The sequence below is a fragment of the Xyrauchen texanus genome, chromosome 26, assembly GCF_025860055.1.
Source record: "Xyrauchen texanus isolate HMW12.3.18 chromosome 26, RBS_HiC_50CHRs, whole genome shotgun sequence".
Taxonomy (NCBI): domain Eukaryota; kingdom Metazoa; phylum Chordata; class Actinopteri; order Cypriniformes; family Catostomidae; genus Xyrauchen; species Xyrauchen texanus.
The window spans coordinates 27,553,988-27,566,124 of NC_068301.1; the positions used below are offsets into that span (position 1 = coordinate 27,553,988).

Below are 12,137 nucleotides of genomic sequence, written 5' to 3' on the forward strand. Positions count from 1 at the left end.
GTGGTGTTATTAAGAGTGACCACGGTCAATCTGACTGCAGTAGATGTGAAAGATATTAATACAAATTATGTTAATTCCGCCAGCTCACATCCCTGTATTTACTTCCTGTTTTCGGTCGAAGTCCACAGTAGTCGATTGTCGAGTTCGCGCACGCGATCATTGGTAAAAATGAACTCAAAAACCTCTTCCGTGTGTTCAACATCTGATTCGGATGAACTATCCATTTGAGCTGATATTCTCAGAACACCACACAGCACCGTCATCGGCTGACAGCTGACAGTCTGAGTCTCCACTGTTGCTTAGTTCCCCATCGAGAGAGCTCTCCTATTGCGTAAGTAGCTTACGCTATGGGAAAACTCCGTTTCTCGAGAAATATTGAAGTCTTTATGTAAAACGCATTGCAGCTGCACAGCAGACAGTAATGAGCGAGGCAGCTCGGTCATTGGCTGTGCTGCGGCAACTGCTCGAACCAATGACGGGCGACTCTGAACGCAGCGACCAATGGTAGCGCGCTCGCATTCAGCGACTCAGAGCCCGCCCGAAATTAGCATAGCCAGGCTATATAATGGGCAACCCGTCATACGAGTTCCTTTAGATTTAATCTCCTTCAGCGAAGACCTCCTCTTCGCTGGATCCTCCGGATTGTTGGAGTCTTTCGCCTGCCGTTGACAAGCCTACAGCAGGACTGCTAAGAGGACGCCGGCGCCTTCAGCCGCCTTGAAGCCTTCTGCTACGCCATCCGGCGCGCATCACTATATCCTTTTTACTAAGCTACTTTGCAAGTGTTCGCCTTTGCGACACTTTTTGTATTTAGTAAAAGAGCAAATTCGAGGCGTTGTTCCAAATGCCTTCGACCTGCGCCTCGTGCAGAGGCCTTCTTCCTGACCACCGTGCTGCCGTCCCCTCTGTTCGAGCCGCGCAAGAAAAAAGCGCCGCTCACGGAGGCCGCCAGAACACCCGGACTTCAGTGACGTCACGCCGGGCCAGTCCCCGAGTGCTTCACCACCACCTGAGAACTCCCCGCCGCCAGTCCAATTCACGCAGACGGACCAGCACCCCTCCAACAGAGCGGTGGGTCTCATCTCGTTCGGCGCCAGGGACGGCGGTGAAAAAGATGACAGCCTTTCCAATTGGCGCTGCATCCGGCGACTGGCGGGCTCGACCTTCGACCCAGCGCCGTTGACATTAGCGGACACGAGCACGGGCACCAGCACGGTAAGAGAGTTCGCTCAACGCTTCACTGCAGCGAGCAAAACGTGTAAAACATTACCCAGTCCCCTTACAGGCGGCTGGAAATGTCTGTGCAGCAGTCAATGGGCCAGTCACAGAACTCACTCACCTGCAATCAAATGCCGTTTTAACGGCAACACACAGAAATCACAAGAGTCATTTTCTGCCTGTGTCACTAAGGGTCACGTGTCCACACTAAAGTCGCACTCCCACATATCAATACTGTCCAAACAGTGCCGAATACTTTCCCAGCTCGAGCTGGACGCCCCATAAATGTAGACCGTGTGCCTATTGTCATGTATGCACCACTACACACAAGCACTGTTCCCACAGTTATAAACACTTCCCCAGTAAAAGCGGGAAATACTATAAATGTAGCCGCGTGCCTGCTGTCCTGCACGCACCCCTACACACAAACACTGTATGCATGGCCAAAAACCCTGCCGCTAGCGGAGGCTTTATGAAAGTGGCGCGCGTGCCTATTACAATGTATGCACCCCCACCCGTAAGCGCTGCCCATACAGTTCCAAACAGATCTCTGGCTCACGCCGTGAGCATCACAGATGCGACCAGCGAGCCAAGAAACTCCCGCTAAGGCGGGAAGCTTTATGGAAGTGGCGCGCATGCCTATTACAATGTATGCACCCCCACCCGTAAACACTGTCGTTTCAAACATTTCTCCGGCTCTTGCTGCGAGCATTACGGAGATAGCGCACGTGCCTGTAATCTCACATGCACCCCTGCACTCAACAAAGCTGCTCAGCGCGCGCCCACGCCTCTGAGAGCTGTAAGCTCAGTGTTAGCACATTTTCTGCCTGTGTCACTAAGGGGTCACGTGTCCACACTAAAGTGCGCACTCCCACAGTTACAAACACTGTATGCATGGCCAAAAACCCTGCCGCTAGCGGGAGGCTTTATGTAAGTGGCGCGCGTGCCTACTACAGTATATGCACCCCCCACCCATAAGTGCTGCCCATACAGTTTCAAACAATTCTCTGGCTCATGTCGCGAGCATCACAGATGTGACGCGCGAGCCAAGAAACTCCCCGCTAAGAGCGGGAAGCTTTATGAAAGCTACTTACGCAATACTCGTTCCCTCCTCTTAGGGAACCGAGGTTACGTTAGTAACCGAGTCGTTACCAATGACCGCGCGCGAACCATTGTTGCCAACTTAGCAACTTTGTCGCTATTTTTAGCGACTTTTCAGACCCCTTTAGTGACATTTTTTCAAAAAAGCGACTAGCGACAAATCTAGCGACTTTTTGGACAAACCTTAGCAACTTTCCAAATTCCAAATATCGCCAGTACTGCAAGCGTGAGGTCTTACTTCCCCGCTGCGTCTGCTCTGTTCAGTGAGCGGCTGAGAGGAGCAGCACATTCCGTTGACTGCACGCCAGCGGACATAGACATGAATGAGCTGCGCATGTGCACGCTGTGTTAGCAGGAACCAATCAGTGATCACATATCAGCTGCCTTCTCCTTTGTTTTAATTCAAAACATTTAATTTGACCGTTTTTCGGCTATATACTTATATAAAAACAGTATGAGCACAGTTTAGGGGAGATAACCGTTATTATAAACTGAAGTAGGCTACAGTACCGACAAATTAGGCAGAATGCAAATACGACGTGATGACGTCATTAATATGCTAATGACGCATGACGTCATCTGGCGACATTTAGCTACTTTTCGAGCAGGCTTTAGCTACTTTCCATTGAAAATAGTTGGCAACACTGGCGCAAACTCGACAATTGACTACTGTGGACTTCGACCGAAAACAGGAAGTACATACAGGGATGTGAGCTGGCGGAATTAACATCATTTTTATTAATATCTTTCACATCTACTGCAGTCAGATTGACCGTGGTCACTCTTAATAACACCACTCACATGGCTGTGCACTTGTAATGACAAATCAAGGATGTTAAGAGGCTAAAAGCAGGTTTAAAACGTGCCCCATTGAAGTCAACAGGGTGCGAATTTTAAAAAGATGATAACACGGTGTAGGCAACACCGATTTTTGTCGTTTTTGTCTGTACTGACAGCACTCCAAATGTACAAAAAAAAAAAAAATAGCTCAATGTTAAAATTGACCGGAGTTCTCCTTTAAATATCCAACCTGATGTTTAGTTTAGACATGCTGAAACTCATAAGGATTATACGATTGTCCACTGTAGTTAAAACTAGCGAGCAGGCCGTTCAAGGCACGGGACGATTTGAGGCTATTCTTTCAGGGGGGGAAAATATATTCAACATTTTCTTTTACATACCTCAAACCATGATGTGCAAGTTTTCGTCGGACTGTCCTTAGCGACACACCGATACATCTTGCCGTCTCTTCTGCTGGTACGTCCAACGACAGGTGTTGTTCAAGAATGCTTGGAAGTACAATAGCGTGACGGCTGCTACAGTCCGAGGGACTCAGTCGTTGAATGACACTCTGAGCCTCATCAAACATAGCCCAAATCATTCCATTTATTGTACAACCACAATTATCCGCTGCATTTGCAACGTCTTCCCTCAACTGTGAAACTCTTCTATATATAAAATGATAATCGAGAGGAGAATTTCTTCCGCAGAAATCAGCTAAAGACAACAAATCATCCGCAATCCCTCTGAAAACACATTCAGATTCACCTGCCATTTTTTGCGTCACTCGCCTCGAAGTCGAACCCGTCTTCAAACACCCGCTAATTACGTTATGTATGGTCTCTCTAACTGTCCAATGACAGTGCGTGTTACATTTACAAGCGGGAGACAGGTGAAAGGTGATTGGTTGCTCCCACGTGTTTACTGTCCAATGGCATTTTTTTAACTCGATTGACAAATGGATAAAGAAAAGCATTTGGCAAACCGTCAAAGAAAAGCATTTGGCAAATAGATAGAGAAATGGTTTGCCAAATGCTTTACAAAAAGCGATTTAACATGTGCCTTTAAAATGATTTATTAAAGTACTTTTTATTGTTTTATTAATCTACGTTTTAAAACATGAATTAAATAAACAATGTTAAATGTGTCTATTTATTTATACATTAAAATGTTTTTATTTATTTGTTGTTTTATGGTTTTATTGCAATACATTTAAAAACACGAATAAAATAAACAACTTTAAAAATGTCTATTAATTTGTCCATTTAAAAGTGATTTATTTATATACATTTTTATGTTTGAATTATTAAACTGATATATTGAATCTTCATTTTATTTTTAAGTGGCACTCCTGGTCCTCCATATGGGGGCACCCTTCCATGTAAATTTAACTTCGTGAGACACCGCGCCCACATGAGTAGACATTAGGTTTTGTCTTCGCTATAGGCTTTTATTTAAATGACTGAGCTGAGTTTGTCTTTGGGAGAACAGGCAACAAAACTACATTTGATAAGAAACCTAATTACGTTTTTACATTAAAACCTGTTTGAGTCAAAAGATTAGTCTGTAGTTAGTTTATTGTGAAACGATTTTTGGACCACTTAACATGTTTTGCAGACATGGGACAATGGCAATCAGTACTGAGATTAAGAATTTTTCAAACCAAATTTATTTGAACATGGTTGGCAGCGATTGGATGATGCTGGCCATTACTTTGAATTAATTATGCTAATTTCTGATGTAATGTCTGTAATGTCTCAAAAACATGAATAACCAACACTACTGAAACATAATAAACAATTTAATTAATAAAAACTGGCTTTCTATAGCTTGATATTATTTACAATTGCACAACTTTGTCCTGCTATCCACAAATGTGCACATACATTTTTAGAAAATCTATTTGGTCTAAAAATAAATATATTATTATTATTATCAGTATTCTTTATTAGTTTCTACTAGGGGGATTCTAGTTACAAATCAAAAAGGGAAATGGCAAATGCACACAGCAGTCATGGCTTCATTTCATCTCTTGATCAGATTGTTTGTTATGTGATGTGTGATTTATTCAGTCATCGACAAAACATTTACACACTTGCGAGTACAATAAAATTTTTCACTTTTCGACACAGACTACACAAACTCTATAACCATGTCATGTTAATCTTAATTTAAGCTATTCTCAATAACATGGCTGTGCTTGCTTCTGCCTTAAAGGTGCACTCAGTAAATTCTTTCTTTGTGTCATCTGCTATTTCTCCGTCTGCTATTCCGTCTGCTATTCCTTCTTTGTTCCTGTTTTATTTGTGTTTATTGTACCTCTACCTCTGGACAGTCTCTCAGCTAGTTCCCGAAGCCGCTTGGGCACCACGGCCGGACTGTCGCCTCGTCGGTTAGCCGCTAGCAGGCTGGCTGCCCGCGTTCATCAACGCGTGCCGGCTAATTCTAGTTGCAATAGCGGCAAAACCGATTGCCTACCTCTTTCTCACAGGCAACCTCCACCAGATGTGAGCCGTGACCGAGACTTTCATCTCCTCCTGTCATGCCGTGGATAATTTTAGCATTTACATTAGTTTTCCATCTCTGTGTCCCTAGTCCATCACTAACTGCTATTACGGAGCTCTCAGTCCCTCCGCTCGGCATCATGTTCATATATTCAACTCTGCAACTGGTCGAACTAATCAACTTCTCCATTCCATCCTGCATCCCAGTCATCAAACAGCTCGGACTTCTACGTCGACCCCGTTATATCCACAGAAGCTTTCGCCGCAAGTTTGTTTACTTCCACCACGGACATTCCATTCCATTCATCTGGTCACCTGCACGCTTTGTCGCACCTCTCCCACGTCATCGGAGTGCTTCCCCCGCTGGATCACTTAGCGCTGAGCGCACCGTTTGGCTGCATAGAAAACCCGGACTGGACTACAGTGCTATTCGCACATCAAATATATCTATTCTCCAATCACTTGCAAATCCACTCACTGTCCCTCCTCAACTGCATTACCCCCCACACGCACTGCTAACTGTGATAATCTCAGATTTTTCCAGCCTGCCCCCACCTCACCACCCTCTCACCAGGCCAACTTTGCCCTCCTTAACACCCGATCGCTTAACAATAAAGCCCCTGCCCTTCATGATCTCTGAACTCACCCTCCCTTCAGTATCATCATTTCAATATGTCGTCTTCAAAGCTCTTTCTTCCATGACAGTTATCCTCATTTACCGGCCACCTAAACCAAATCCCTTCTTCCTCTCCGATTTCACTGAACTTCTCACAGTAGCCTCATCTCTCTCTCCACGTCTGCTGCTACTCGGTGACTTAAACATCCACATAGACTCCCCCACCTGCAAGTTGTCATCAGAATTCAACATTTTATTGGATAACTTTACTCTCATCCAACATGTTACATTCCCCACCCATGAAAAAGGACACATTCTTGACCTGGTCTACTCCACTAACCAACCAGTGCTCAACCTCCATCCATGCCTCTTTCCCCTCTCTGATCACAAACTGATACGGTTCACCATTCCTTCTCCAACCCCACGCCCCCGCCTCCTCAGAGAAATCACATTCCGCAACATTAAATCTATTGATCCCCATCATCTCTCTGACCTGCTCTCCACCACTCTCCACCTGGACTCAACCCTTACCTCACCTGATGATCTCACAAACCACCTCAACTCTGCTTTGTGTACCTCCCTTAACACTCTGGCCCCCCTCAAAACAAAAACTGTCACCTTTAACAATTCGTCACCCTGGTACACACCTGCACTCCGGAAAATGAAACAAACCGGCCGCCAACTAGAACGCCTGACAAAAAAATCATCGCTCATAGTCCACCATGAAGCCTATAAACTCCACCTCATTGCCTACAAAGATGCCCTCATTGCTGCCAAATCTGCCTACCTCTCCACTATCCTCACTAACCCCTGTCAAAACTCCAGAACCCTCTTCTCCACATTGAACAACCTCATCAAGCCTCGGACCAATACCCTCCCTACTTCTACTCCGGATCTCTGTAACTCATTCCTTCACTTTTTCGCTGATAAAATCAATATAATTTATCAATCTCTATCCCCTGCATCCGACTTCCCAGTATCTAATCTAGCCCCTAACATGGCCCCTTTCTCCCTTATCCCTCCTGACCTCCCTCCCCTTTCTCCACATTGCCTCCTCTCCCAGTTTCACTCGGTCACCACTCTGGAAATCTCTAAACTCATCAGCTCTTCCAAACCGACTACCTGCTCACTTGACTCCCTCCCTACTCCACTCGTGAAGTCCTGCCTCCCTGTCCTTTGCCCCTACCTCACTAACCTCTTCAATTCCTCACTGTCCCTTGGAATTGTCCCCTCTGCTTTTAAAACTGCCGCTGTCACCCCAATCCTCAAAAAACCTGGTCTGGATCCCTCTTCCCTTAACAACTACCGCCCAATATCCACCCTCCCTTTCTGTCTAAAACCCTGGAACGTATAGTTGCCTCACAATTACAAACCTATCTTCATGCCAATAACCAATTTGAACCTCTCCAATCTGGTTTTAGCCCCCTACACAGCACAGAAACCGCTCTCCTTAAAGTTCTCAATGACCTCCTCACCTCCGCTGACACCGGTTCCCTTAACATCCTTATTCTTCTCGATCTGAGTGCAGCCTTCGATACTGTGAGCCATAACATCCTGCTCACCAGACTCAAAGACCTTGGCATCGAAGGTACTGCACTCAGCTGGCTCCATTCCTACCTTTCCGACAGATCCCACTTCATCTCTCTTCATAACCTCACTTCTGCAACAGTCACAGTCACCCAAGGCGTTCCACAAGGTTCCGTGACTCGCCCCCTGCTCTTCATCATTTACATTCTCCCCTTGGGCAGATACTTCGCCACTTCAAACTGAATTTCCACTGTTATGCCGATGACACCTAGATCAACCTCAGCACCAAATCCCCTCAGAATCCTCCCCTCTCCCACATCAACTCCTGTCTGTCTGCTATTAAAACTTGGATGCAACACAACTTCCTCAAACTCAACAGCAATAAGACAGAATTCCTCCTCATAGGCTCCAAATCCACTCTCAGCAAAACCAATAACACCACTATCACCATTGACGACACCATTGTCTCCCCATCTCCCCAGGCCCGCAACCTCGGCGTGATTTTTGATTCAACCCTCTCCCTGGAGCCTCACATCCGTCATGTCATTAAAACCTCTTTCTTTCACCTCCGTAACGTCGCCAAAATCAGACCCTTACTCACACCCTCTGCTGCTGAAAGACTCATTCACGCCTTCATCTCCTCACGACTGGACTACTGCAATTCACTACTCATTGGTATCAGCTCAAATTACATAAAAAGACTCCAACTGGTCCAGAACGCAGCTGCCCGACTCATCACCCGCTCCAAATCCTGGCACCACATTACTCCAGTCCTAAACAATTACACTGGCTTCCCATTTCTCACCGGATCACATACAAAATCCTGGTGCTTACCTACAAAGCCATCCATCACCTGGCCCCCTCATACCTCACTGACCTCCTCTCCCCCTACCAACCCTCACGGTCCCTCAGGTCCACCTCAGCCGGTCTCCTCTGCATTCACAAGTCCAAGCTCCGCAGTTTTGGGGACAGAGCCTTTTCCAGGGCAGCTCCCAGGCTATGGAACTCTCTTCCCCATGAGATCCGCACCTCTGAGTCTCTAGCTATCTTCCAGTCCCGCCTCAAGACCCATCTATTCACCTCTGCCTATCCATAGCCCCCTGCCCCTCTCAACTCTATATGTCCCTGAATAATATCTTTTTTTTTTTTTTTTTTTTTTTTTGTTTCTCACATGCTCTGTAAAGCGACTTTGAGTTCGAGAAAAGCGCTATACAAATTCAATTTATTATTATTATTATTATTATCTTGGACTTACACTGACACCTAGCGGCGTGGACGCAGCATCATTTAAAATCCATAGTTTTCCGTTTCAGTTGGGGGACCCACCGGCCTGCTCAGTTATCCCAAAGGCCAGTCTGCCCCTGATCGGCCCCAAAGTATGTCGGCCCACCGGAAAAATGGCCGGTATGCCAGATTACCAGTTCAGCCCTGTGAATGAGTGAACGATTTTGGCCATACCTTAAGTAAGTTGTAAAAGGCTGGTCATGTGTTTCTAACATGGCAGCCCCCATGTGTGGACCTTCCCCATGTAGAATAAAACTGCTTTTAAGGTTACTGATATGATTGGAGTCTTCATTTTAATGTGAGTGGTCATGATTTCCTACATACGTATTGCAAAATTACAATTCATGTCGAGGAGTTTAACTTTAATGAGGAAATTCTGAGTGCACCTTTAATAAGAGATCTAGATAGATGGATGGATGGATAGATTAACTAACCTAACTAGAACTAACCTATTGCTTCCACACGTTTAAAGTTCATTAATAAGTCATATTAGGATATGATCGCTAGTCCGTTGCCAACCTAATGCAAATTCATTGCTCGAGTAAATATATACATTAACATTTCCTCTTGTATTCATCATACTTGCAGTAAGGTGCAACAAGCGCGATTCTGTAAGGTATGCGGCAACTAGCTGTTTAAAAAAAAAAAAAATAATAACTAACATTTTAGACTATCGAATGAAAAACGAATAATTTTGACAGCTGCGCTAATCTCCAGTGTTGGCCAATGAGAGAGCGCAAAAGGCGGTCCTTATGCAAATGTGTTGGCAAGGGAAACAGAACCGCTCCATTCATCCTGCTCATCACAGAGCAGAAACAAATAGGTGGCGTTTCTCTGTTGAAGTACAGTTTACTCCTCCTACCGCAAGAGTACGAGGCACTTTGAGCGTTTAATACAAGACCGGATACTTTTCTCACGATATTTGTGTAAGTAATATATTTTTCTGTACTGAAATAATTTTCTACTTCACTACCATTTCATATGACCAGCAAATGTGTGTAATCCTTCTTCAAGGTTAGCTTAATATAATATAAAATTTAATTTTGTATTTTGGTTGGTGGCACTTTATAAATGGACCTACAAACAAAATAAAAATTGACTTGTCTATAATGACGCGTGTGTTTATCAGGAATTTGCTCCTAACAACTTTTAATAATACAATTATTGAAAGTAAAAAAGCCTTAATTCATTTGTCATGTTGTTTATTCTTACGTTTGCAGTAATATGTCGTGCAGTCATATAGATGCCAACTAGACGCTGAGATGGATTGAACGGAATGTTAATTTGCCATTTACAATTTTGTGTTTAAGCCACTACGTAGGTCTTGTCTTGTGATTGTTGGTTTGCTCTTATATTCAAATGAGTGTGCTAACTTCGCCTGTGGTTTGTATACATTTGTCTTGGTCTGTTGCATTTATTAACTCACGGTATTGACATTATGACGAGGCGTTAAGGTCTGTTTATCGAGCGCGCGGTGCCAGAAAAGTTCAACAGCCTGCGTGCGTACGTGCTTGTGAATCACTGTTGTGTCTGCGCTCGCTGCGCCACGCATGTATGTGCGGGACAACATGGCGGTGTATCAAAACCTAGTCAGCTGCCTACCTAGTCAGCATTTATGGGCATCACATATGGACATTGTGCCTATGATGCCCAAAAAATTGCTGTCTAGGTGTGCAGCTCACTTTGACAGTATATGACCATGTGTGTTTCAGTCTTTGCAGCATATTTAGTCAGCATGGACACATGCACCATTTAAGGGCAGCATGGAAGCATGCAGCATTTTGGGGCATCATACAGTAAGTGCATGGCTAATTTGTTTGGGCACCATTCTGTTGGTGCATCCAGCATTGTCTGGGATCATAAGCTTCTGCAAAATTTTTGCAACAAATATGCTGTCAAAGTTTCTTTCAAGGCAGTCGGTCCACTCTGCAACCATCAGCTAATTTCTATGGTCACAAGAGGCATAAAAGTACAGCTCCTATCACTTGAATGGGAAAAGACTGAAATCTCTAAAAAGGTTGGTCAAGATTACGATCACAGAACATTTCAAATCAGCAATAAAATCTGAAAACAATGGTATCATAAATTGTGCTTCTTTAGCTCATATCATGCTAAAAAGCACTATTTTTCAGGCTTGTCCAGCTAAGGTGAATGCACATTCTCAAGTTGACTGACAGGTGATGTCTGCATCTAAAAGGTGATTGGCTTTTTTACCTGAAAGAAAGGACTTCCTTTTCTACATCTGCCATATTGGGTGTTCCAATTTCTCCCATTCATTTTAATACAAGTGGTCTGTCTCTGGCTAAATTGTCTCTGATGCTGTCTAGGTATGCAGCTAACAGATTATGAAACACAGTCAGTTTGTTGTACAATATTTTCTCTGTGAATGTGCGCTTCTGTTTCCTCATTACCCTTGATCACACATTTGTATTACAACATGCATACCGACATTTAATAAATAGTTGAATAAATAAATGACTGCCCTTTGTGATCATCCAAGTTTTCACCACTGAACTATCACTAAAATGATCAGCAATGATTTGTGAGGACATCGGTGTGTTGGCATCATGTCAATGTCTATTTGTATCCTATTGTGGAGGACTGTGAGTGGCCATGATGCCTCAATCAGCTCATTATGTCTCATGGCCACTGCTCATTAGGCTCAAATAATGAATGGATGCGGTGATTATGTGCACATCAGTTTCTGATGAAACAACAGAGGGCTTGAGAGATGTGGGATGATTTTGATGATGAGAGGAGGTCCAGGGCCTCATTACATTGGATGGCTGTGAAACACTTAAACTACTGAGGTGTGGGCAGATTGGATACAATCTGTTATTATCTCTAATTGATGGATACTCTTAGTTTGAAAGGTCTCAAAACTTGACTTGTTGTGGTGAAGTATTAGATGGAAGCAGCTGTTTCCTTTCACACTTGGTTCAATTGCTTGGTCTGAACCCTCTAGATCGATTTCACCCCCTTTCCTCTACCCTCATCATTTTTGACATTGTACATTTGGGTCTGAATCATGGTATGATTGTGTAATAAAGGTGAGTACTACTACCGACAGCTGTTCACCGAGCTTGGTAACGACTCATAAGGAAAAC

At 44.3% G+C, this 12,137-nt stretch overlaps 1 protein-coding gene across 1 annotated transcript in view; it reads left to right on the forward strand.

Moving 5' to 3' along the window:
* The first annotated feature begins 9,840 nt into the window (after positions 1-9,840).
* The window catches only part of LOC127620365 (visinin-like protein 1), a 39,081-nt gene continuing 36,784 nt past the window's right edge, over positions 9,841-12,137 (forward strand). Inside the window, exon 1 of the mRNA XM_052093576.1 lies at positions 9,841-9,956. The gene's annotated coding sequence lies outside the window, so the exon portion shown is untranslated. The remainder of the gene's footprint in view (positions 9,957-12,137) is intronic.